This window comes from Pseudopodoces humilis, chromosome 1, assembly GCF_049639895.1.
Source record: "Pseudopodoces humilis isolate 2021_Gansu_Grassland_sample_001 chromosome 1, ASM4963989v1, whole genome shotgun sequence".
NCBI classification, from domain to species: domain Eukaryota; kingdom Metazoa; phylum Chordata; class Aves; order Passeriformes; family Paridae; genus Pseudopodoces; species Pseudopodoces humilis.
This window is the reverse complement of record NC_142200.1, coordinates 6,806,168-6,816,902: the sequence shown is the minus strand read 5'-3', so window position 1 is coordinate 6,816,902 and position 10,735 is coordinate 6,806,168. Positions and strand designations below refer to the sequence as shown.

General features: G+C 41.7%; 1 long non-coding RNA gene across 1 annotated transcript; it reads right to left on the bottom strand.

Moving 5' to 3' along the window:
• Positions 1–3,731: 3,731 nt before the first annotated feature.
• Positions 3,732–10,727, bottom strand: LOC148185005 (uncharacterized). Its single transcript, XR_015773205.1, has 3 exons — positions 10,591–10,727; positions 4,746–4,820; positions 3,732–3,853 (listed from the first exon to the last, which is right to left on the bottom strand). It is a non-coding gene; the product is annotated as an uncharacterized LOC148185005 (long non-coding RNA).
• Positions 10,728–10,735: the final 8 nt, after the last annotated feature.

Below are 10,735 nucleotides of genomic sequence, written 5' to 3'. Positions count from 1 at the left end.
AGAAAGTAAAAGCTTGACTGTGATAAAACCATGTCAAGCCAAGAAGTGTTCCCTGGGGACCAACTCTCTCATCTAGAAAAATAATAAAAAATGCTTCTGTGAGTAGGTAAAATGAGATGCCTGAAAGCACTCCAGTGAAATTATTGTGGGGGAAAAGGTAATTGTTTAATTTCTCACTACAGATCAAACTTAACTTCTAATATGGGTAAATACTGAAATTCAAGAGAGACCTTGGAAAAATTTAATAGTTACTAGACTTATCTGTGAAAATTAATACACTTGCTATCCAACCTGACATTACAGAGCTGTTGAGATACTGCAGAGAGGTAGAGGTAGTTTTCTCTTCCTGATATTTCAGAACAGACTGAGATTTCAGATTGGAGGTGTCTTTGGTCCGAAGGCCATATTCATAAGAGCTCCAGCTTTGTAGTTTTGAGAAAATACAGATAATATTTGAGCCAAAGTCATTGTATGTCACTTAAAGTAAAATTTCAAAGAAAAAAACCCATGCCATCAATATTTTGGCTGCTTATATTGTGCCACAGTAAAGATCATTTACTTTTGTTCCCTAAACTACCCCTCCTGGCATAAGATACTTGGTGCCAGAGGTGAAACTTTTCTCCTCACACCACACAGAGCAAAACTCCATTGTATGACTTACCAACATTGAGAAAAAGGACTTGTAAACCAATGGAATTAAACACAACATGTTAAATATAGATTTTTGAACATAAGGGATGAAAAGATAAATATAAAATACATACCAATAATAGCAATACATAAAATTTCTGATGATTCTCTGAGTATTTTTAGGAAGCAGTGCATTGCTGCAGTGTGCAACTGAAATATCACCCAGTGAGACTTCAGCATAATTAAGCAATGATTAATCAATACTTAACTAAAGAAATTAAGCTCAGGAGAAACAATTAATTGAAGTTAAGTGAACTTTGACAGCTCATATTAAACCAAGGCTCTAATTAACAAAAGCATTGTGCATCCTCTAAATGAAGGGATGTGCAGGCTTCAGGTGCCAGGGACGGGGTGAGTGTTACTCTGCAAATTTCTTGATGCTGAGGAGTCACTTATGGAGAGCTCCATTTCAAGGCTTTGAAAAGAGAAGAGGATGTTTCTTTGGTTACTCACAGTGCTGTTTGGTGACTTGACTGTAAGTTCTGACAGTTCAGGTGCTCTCTGGTGGAACAAATGCAGTCTCCTGCTAGGGTTTGCAGCCTAGCCCCATGTCCTTCAGGCTCTTGTCATTTAGGAACAAGCTGCTGGATGAGGTGGCACTGCTGTAATGTCCATGACATTGCTGAACTCTGTAGAGCCAAGGAACTTTGGCTCCTCACATCACTTGGAGCTCCACAGCCCAATTTCCTGCAGGATTTGTGGCTGTGAGGAACCCCAGCAGGGGCAGCTGTCCCCAGAGGGCTGAGCCCAGGGAAGGTCTGGCACAGGGAGATGGGACGAACAGTCTGGGGGACCTGAGAGAGCCCAACTGTGACAGAATTTCCTCCTTCTCATGTCTCTCTCCTCTCTGTTCTTGTGTTTTTATCTTCCCCCCAAAGTAACTTTCACTTTTAATGTTAGTAAATGTCATCATCTATGGATGCAGTTTATCCTCCCTTGTGAATGTGATATTGTCCCAGTTTCTTTTCTGCAAAATTTTCTCCAGAAACCACACAGTCAAGATACCTGATCTAATGTTTCTGAAAAAACTGATTTATTACCTGGAGAACAAGCCTGGTGAGGGGAAGGAGCAGAATACAGGGAAGAGCTCTAAGTGACCACTGGTGTCTCTTGGCTCTCAGGAAAGGAAATGGCCACTGGTTCTGTTTGCAGTAGCCAAGCCATGTCCAACAAGCCCAGGCTCGTGATGAGTAAGGGTCAGGAACAGGGGTTGGAGACTAATCTCAACCCCAGCCCACCTGAGGGAATTATCCCTCTAGAGAGCAGGGCCTTTCCTTGCTTGGTTTTAGAGGCACTGGAGAGTAGCACAAGTCTGAGATGAGGGGAAAGAAAAGAGATATGATTGGCTAGTGTCTTAATTGCTCTGTTAATTGCTTTGCCTCTGGTGCTCCCATCCCTGCAGAGAAAGTGCCTGAGGGTTATCTCAGCTGTGTGAGCTCCCCTCAGTGATGAGCAATTATCTCCCAGGCAGAGACTACCAAATGTGGCTGTCACAAGATAGCTCCATTTGAAATGATGGATGGGCACAAACGAAGACAAACTTCATTCCCAGAACTCAAATTAGGAGCTGGCATATCCTCATTTGTGTGGATTTGGCCTGATTTTGTAACAGCATGAATGTCAAGGTGTACCTCACCAAAGGTTCAGGTCCTGAGCGCCCAACTCCACAGCTGGAGACCATCTGAAAAGTCATCTTGGACATTTACAGGTCTGATTTTCCTTTTGCTGAGGCCTCTACAGGATTGGTGTGGCCATGGAAATGTTCTGGGTGTTTTTTGGAGGACGCAGCATTTCTCAAACCAAAGCTGGGCTGTCCTGATTCAGTGAGTCCCCTGCTCCAGGGGGTGGAGGATCATTTGGAGTCAGGTTAGACAGGGCTGTTGGAGGTAAGGTAGTGTTCTGTGCTTTAAAGTCACAAGGCAGGAAGAGCAAGCTGAGAACATGCCTCGGTTCTGCTCTTTGAGCAGCTGCACAGCAATCCAACAGAGCTCCAGGTGAGGCACAGTCCTGCTTTGTGGGGAACCTGTGGAGGAAGGAAGAGATCTACTCTGCAGGAAGTTCCAAATCCTAATGGGACAGAGGAAGAAAGTGAGGAAAACCAAAACACACCCCCAGAGGTGAAGGGACCTGCCTGTGGCCACTCAGTAAGGCAGTAGCAGGGTGAGGGAGCACACCCTGTGGTGTTCCCATTAAAGCCTCTCCAGTGAGAGTGCCTGGTCTAGGGCTCATGCGGGTGAGTGTTCCCAAGCAGCTCTATAAATGTGCATTATTGCTGTGCTCTTGCCTGCCATATTTCCTTTTCTTTATTCACCAAGTGGTGGGAGCTGTCTCTGGCTCATCAATTAAACCCAAGAGTGATGACTTCCAAAGGTATTGCTGCTTAGTGAAAGAAATTCATCCTTAGGCTAAAGGACAAAGCACAAGGCCTAAGTGTTATTTAAATGGCTCATAAAACATGTGCTAGCTCTTTAGCCAGAATGAAAATCACCCTTAGCCAACATAGGAAATATCCTGCTTTCCTCTGCCTTCCCCAGTCTTCTCATGATGATGAATTTCTTCTCTCTTGCTCCCCATTATTTCCGTAAATGAGAATATGCTGTAACATTGCTGAGGTTGGGCTAATTAAATCAGCTCTTTCTTATCTCATTGATCTGCATTTTAAAGCTGAGCTGATTAAGGATGAGAAACTACATTTGATTAGAAATATGCTTTTGCCAGTTAGTTACATCAAAGGGTACATTATGGCCGAGCAGAGGAGCTGAACTCACATGGCTGTTCTTTCTCCTGGATGTTAAAAGGAAAGAGAAATAACATGAAATAAAAAACAAACCTCAAGATGCATTTCTAACCCATATTTTTTCATGGCAAATTATGATACCTTTGTTTTATCCTCTGTAAAAAGAAAATAAGAAGAGAGACTGTGATACAGAGAAAAGATTTCCAAGAGCTGTGCAATACTATGGATAGTGTTTTACCAAACATCCAGCAGAAATCTCACTAAAACTGCAATCCCTTCCTGGTTTTATGGTGGCATCAGCAGAGTCATTTAGCACCCAGGACCAAATGCTTACCTGGGCTGGCAGCCAGAGCAAAGGCTCAGAGCAGGGTCTTGGCTGGTCCTCTGCCTAGGCAAGCTGCTCAGCTCCTGCCCCAACCACCATGACTGTTAAAGAAAACATTATGCCTGGGATGACTGCCTGACAAAGTCCTTTGTAAAGGTCTTTCATTTAGCAAAAGATTTTGATGGCTCCAACATCTGCAGCTCAAGGAGGGGTGAGTCAGGAAAATTTATAGAAGGCAGAAATCTCAATTTTCTTTCTCTTTGAGTTTTCCAAGAAGACTCAGTGCTATATTTAGTGCCACAAATTGGAAGATAGCAAAGAAACCGCCTGTCATGTGATCTCCTGTATTGGGCCACCATGCAGCCATCAGAACAGCTCCTCATTTCTCCTCAGTAGGGTTGGGACTGACACAGTGACTTTGTTCCTCTGTGCCACTGCTGAACTGTTGTGGCACCTGTTTGTTTTATTAGTTGTTCATATGTTATTGTTAACGGCTTGTTCCGATGTTACCCTCATTCTTCCCAAGTTGGATTATCCCTGAATATTATCTCCTCCCCTGAACCGCCCTTCATTGTAAACTCAACCCTCTGTTCCCCAATCTTCCCTGCCTATCAAGGTAATCCTACCCCGTTCCCTATCAGTCATTGTAGACCCTGCCCTTTGTTCCAGACCCTTCCCTGTCATTCCTGCATTATGTCAGCCCCTCACTGTACCTCCCCCTTTGGAAATCCCCTAAATCTGGATTTCCCATTGGCCCATGTGACCTGTTCTCTCCTCTCCCTTATCCTCATTGGTTTCTGAATTGTAAACCCTGGCTCATGCTCCTCCCCTCTTGGTCCCTGATTGGTTAAAAATTTGTACCCACCCCCCTGAAACCTCCCTGTATTTAGTCCAGAGCGCAGAGGTTCCCAGGGGTCTTTGGTTGGGGATCTACTTCAGCAGATAAACCTTTCCTTGCTGGAATCTCATACCAACAGCCTCCTTCTCCTTTACCTGCTCTTTGACAGTGGTAGACGATCCTGACGGTTGAGCACAGGGCCCAAAAGGTTCTGCTTCTGGTGAAGAGAACTGTTGGAAAGGTAGAATCGGAAAGGAATTATAAATATGACTCCTTAGCCAGAGCGGCTAAGGAAGAAATACAAATGGAAGCATGGTTTGAATAATTCAAAGAAACCGGTCTGGTATGCCAGAACATATTCTTTCCCCCAGTAAAACTAAGCTGAGACCCCTCTTCCCAGCCTTATAAGGAAAGGTCTAGAAGGACCCCGAGATAACTAAAAACATGCAAAAGCAGCAATTTCTACAGATCGCACACAAACGTTACTATATTAGTATACTTACAAAGATGGGTTAGTGAAGGAGTAGAATATTCAATATATAGATTATATAAGCACTTGTAAAGGAGAGCTCGCTCTCTTGCTGTTCTTTCTGTGCTCTTGCTTTTCTCTTTTTCCTGCTCTTTCTGCTCTCTTTCATCCTATTTTTCCGGCTCTCTCACTTCTGTTCTGTTACTCTCTTTCTTAGCTATCTTAAGTCTTAAACTCGTGTATTCATATTCTACCCCTTTTGTATTGTTCCCTCTGAGCCTGCTTTGAGCTTCATCTGCTGGCTCCTAGCAGGGCTCTCTCTCTGAAATAAACTAACATCTGACTCCACTATAGAGGTCTCTGCCGTGTCCCAGACCGTCTGTGCCCGAGGTATCTCTTACAGAGAACGCTGAGATCATTCCCTCTAAGGCAGTTCCACACACCTGGCGTGGCTGCTGGTGGTGTGTGCTCCCCTGAACTAGCCTGGGCTCCTGGGCTCTGGCAGAACTGTGTCACTGAACCATACAAGGAAATGGAGCAGAGCCTCTTAGACCTCCCTTCTCCAGACAGTCTGGCTGCAGCTGAGAAAGGAAACAGGAGTTTTACCCTTGGAGTAATACTGTGCAATATTATACTTTATTAGTGACACATAGGTGTTAAATAGGAAGGAGTAGAAGGTGAAAGAGAATTTTAATTCCCTTTTCTTGAACGAAGAGTACATTATTAGTAATTTGACACAGACAACAACGGTAACCATTGTCCCTATGTCAGCCCAGTGCACTTTTCTGAATACCACAACCAGCAGAAATGAGTTCCTCTCTATAGCTGCACTCTACTCCTTTGCCTTTTTGCTCAAAACATTGATTTGAGGGGATTGCACACAGGAACTTGAGCAAACTTCCTGTTTTCACTCAAAAGCAGGAATAGATTATGATGACAGGCTACTTGCAGGAAAATATTTACTAAAAAACACATCCCAGACATCAAGATTTCTATGCACAGAAACAGATTTAGACCTAGTCCTTAAAATGTGATCAAAAGCAATTGAAAACTAATCTGTACGTAAATTTAACCACCAAACAAAAATACAGAATGAGAAGAATGGTCAGATTATCTGGCATGGGGTTTCTAAAATATTTGTCTGATCTGTAGAGAAACAAAACCAACTGTTACCAATTCATGGCTTTTTTTTTTTTTTTTACTTGTGTCACAAGTGAGATAGTGCAAAAAGCTTGTTTGTTTACTATGAAGAAATACAGATATTTATCCTTACATAAGAATTAAAGAAACTCTCTGCGAGAGATTAATCACAGCATGCCACGATGAGATTTAACAAGCATGAGATGCGAATAGGAATTATATTTCTATTTTTGCAGTGGCTTTATTTGCTTGTATTACTGCTTAGAGATAATAGCAGCTCTAGAGGCATTACTATAGAAATCCATGAAATTTCCCTTGAATTAAAAGAATCCTTTAAGGAACAATAAAGATGAGGAAGGTGACTCCAAACTAGTGAGTCTCCTTCCGGAAGAGTGATTGCTGTAAACGGTAACTCAAGTTAGAAGGAATTGAATCTGCTTAGTCCTTCAAAGAGTTGGACTTCTGCATTTAATTTTAGCTTTATGTGTTAGGCAATGGGATTTACAAGGAAAGTACTCAGGATTCAAGTTTCAGAATTTACCCTCAAATGTGAATTTACTTCATGTACAGTGACCAAGACCAGATTTCCGGATAGCCATCCACCACTGTCAGTTTGTCAGTTAAAGTATTTAATAAAATCCCAATTCAGCTTTGAATACAACTTCCAATCGCCTTCTTATGCACCAGTTACCCAAAAAATTTAATTGATAAGTAAATAATTGTTCATTTTTATTAGCTATGTGACAACAGAATTGATCCTGTTTAAAATCTTTGAAAGTTTCTCTTTAATAGATGTATGCAGCAGCCCAAAACTATGGCCTCCATTAAACCCAAATCAAAGGCTTATTTATGATATTCAGTTCTTGTATTTTTCCAAACAAGAGGTTAACTTCTTGGCCAAAGAAGGTCACCAGTACCTTGGAGCTAGTATTTATTTTAAAAGATTTGTTTCAAGAACATTCATGCTTTGATTCATTAGTTTCCTTTGTGAGGCAATAAGAAGATGCCTGTTTAAGAGACACTGCAATGATAAAAAATAATAATGTCTGAGTAATACTGGGGGCGGTGTTTCCAGTGTGTATTGAGGAGGCATTTGAGTGAAACTGTGTTGCCAAGTTTGCAGGTTTTTTATTGCAGTGATTAATAGAAATAGTTGTTCTCCTGAATTCAAGGTTGTTATTCTGTCTAGGTTTACAAAGCCTGTTCAACTGGAGCTGTGTACACATGTTTGGGTGTAAGTGAGGAGGCCACTGGCTGATTTCCTGCTCTTAAATGTGATTGACTATAATGTGGCGTTTCTAAGGAAGACTTTTTCTATCTCATGTCTAAGAAAGCTCAAAAGTATATTCCTTCCATTTATTTGTTCACTTTAGAATAATATCAATTGCTTTAAAATTCTCAAGTAGTTGTATCAGAGAGGCCAATAAGAGGTCCTCCTTTGCGTAATACGGGATTCCCCCATGTCTCCCCTCCACCTAGGTAACACCCAGAAGCAATATGGGAAACTCTCAACAGATGGAGCCCTTTTCAGCCCAAAACTGTCTGCAGAATAGAGCTCAGCAGCAGCAATGTGTTTGAAGGCAGGTAGGTCCCTTGCAGAAGCATGGGATCGAGCAGAGAAGAATTTTCTCTCTCAGAGCCTCTCCTCAGGTCTAGGTCGCACTGTTTGTGCAGTCCAGAGGGGTGATTGTGTGTTTGACAAGGTCTGTGCAGACACACCTTTTCCACAGAGAAGCTGAGACTTCTGACCATCCTTGGCTGCTGGGCAGATGTGCCCATGTGCCCACACATTGTGCTTGGAGCCAGTTCCACCTGGATGAATGCAATCATTTTCAGGAATGAGATGTCAGTCAAAAGCTTGGGAAATGGAGGCAATGCTTCCCTGGCTCCAAAAGTCTCCCTGATCAATGGGAAAGGGAACTGGGGGAGCTTGTAATCTTTGCCTTGAATAAGGCTCTCTTTAGGAAAGCTTCTCATACTTGGGTGAGCTGATTGAGCTGGTCTGAGCAACAGAAAGTAGAGTGGTATCTCAGAGCCTCTTCCAAGGCTACAGAATGAAGGAGCTGTGGTAGCAAGCAAAGAAGAAACCGTCATGCATGTTCCCAAAATCGGAAACCCCTCCTGAATGTTCATCTCAGGGCCAGTGTCTGTAAGGAACAGCTGGTAATGGCAAAGGGTTATGCGAAACTGGAACTCGCAGTTTGATCCTTTAGCATATCTAATTATTCAATTGATTTCAAAAGAGAAGGAATATTTAATATGTCTAATTGAAGCAGGAAATGGTGCTTTCAGTTTAGCAGAGCTTCCTCAAAGGGTTGCATAAAATCTAAAATTAATACTCATATTTTTAAATTTATGGTCTCCTTATTACCAATCCTACCATAGCTGAAATATCACACATTTTACATTTTCTGGGATAACATGCAGCACAACATTTTGTGGCTGCTTTAACAAGCTTAGAAAATCACATTGCAAAAAAAAAACAACCCAAAACAAACCTTGTCTGCAGACCGGATAAAATAAGGAATAAATCCAGAGTGAAAACATTTAAATGGCAGGCAAAGCCCACTGTAAAAGAAACCTCCATGGGAATAAAAGAAAAGTCTTTGATCTCCTGTGAGTGATAACAGTTTCAAAATCTTAATGCCAATACCCTGCCTAGTAGGGCAGCAGCCTTTGCAAGCATAGGTCAGTGTTCCAGCTGCTGACATTGTGTGTCCAGCCAATTCTTGTCCTTTATTTTCCTGGTGCAGTAAAGCTGATGAGGGACAGAAGCTGATTGAAGACTGTAGCGCCCAATTTTTCAAAGACCATGTGTTATTTAATGTTCAGCTGGAAATCTGTATGTGGATTTAAGTCTGGGCTGATACTTTAATAATTACTCTGGCTGTTATGTTTCCCCAGAACGAGGTCAATCCAAGGGTTGTATTAAACTCTGAAGGCAATTAGAGTAGCTTCAGAGCAGATTTTGTTTATCATTGTGGCTATAACAAGTATTTTTTGTTTTTTATTTTTTTTTTCCCAGCCTGTTGGGCTATGTAAAGTGTGACAAGGGATATTACTTAACAACAGTTGGAGGCCTTTGAGGGAGCAAAGACTGACTGATTAGACTTAACTTGTCATTTTCTGATGAATTCTTTTGAACAAAAAGTAACTCAGGCATGTGGTTAATGGTAGTTTTGAAGGACACAGAGGGAAAATACGGGTAAAGTTAGAAGTTTATTAGGGTCATTAATTAAAAAATAGATTAGAAATCAACTGGAAAGGTAAGTAGAGGGTGTTTTAAAAATAATGGAAATGTTATAAAATAAGTAACAGTTGTTTTGCTTTTTATAAGGCGTCTTCATGTGTACTGCTACGAAAAATCCTGCTTCAGCTTGTTTAGGAAGTAGTAAAATTAGGAGTGAAATGAGTTTCGTAGTCTATGAAAATCTGAGGTTCCAACAACTGACCTTTGGTAAGACAAAATTAGCAAAGTGTAAAGTTTCAAACAAAAAATATAGAGGAAAAAACCAGACAAAAATAGAATTTCCATCTGACTTAGGAAGCCTAGGTTTCAAATACCAGCTTTATTTTTAGGAGAAGGACTGGGACTCCCCAGATCAGAGCAATTACTTCTACTATATTCTTCAAGGAAACCTGAATGTTTCCATCATGTCAGCTTTTGGTTTTGACTAAATGTAATTTTGCAGTGAAACACAGTTTTGGCTGTTGCCTGTGTTGAGTGTGAGGGTGGCAGGGGGTGTGAGCGATGGTGACACTCCATCCCCACAGTAGCTCCGTGAGGATGCTGCCAGAGGGTCATACAAATTAACTGACATCTGATCACACAGGGGTGACAGGTGTGATCAGTTCAAAACAGGTGGAAGTATCACATAGGGAAATCAAAATGATCACAAGTACTGGAGAAGCAGCAGTTGGATGAAGTTCAGCTGTTCAAAATGCAAACTCACCTGGTGTTGGCCATTCTGCAGTGGTTGGGGACAGGACTTGATGGGAGAAGGAGGACACAGGCATGGCAGCTGATCAGGGAAATCATGAGTCAAACATAAGCCTGTGTTGTGTCAGGGAAGGTGTTTTCATTGGGGAAGAGTGAAGAATTTAATAGCCCAGTACTGGACTCCGTGAAAACTCACCTGGAATACTGACTGCCACGCTAGTTAAACTTCTGCAAGAGTAATGCACTCAGGCAGGGGGAGATTCAGTAAAAAACTATTAGTTATGATATGAAAAGCCAGAAAGAATCAGACTAAAGGCATTTGGAGTGCAATAGAGTGTTTCTGATGGTGACCAAGAATAAAAGCTTAACAAAGAGTGTAAGATAGTAAAAGCATGAGTAATAGTTCCCCAAAACACTGTCAGTCTTCAGCAAATTCCAATTTAAAACTTACTGAGCAAGAGGCATTATCTCTGCTTTTGCTTTCTTCCAACAGCTGTTTCCTCTGCTGGATTTCCTCCCATACATTCTTCTGCTCATGGTGCTTTCAGCTTGCTTTCAGCATGTCTGCAGCAGCAGATTCTGGCATTTCTGTAGGC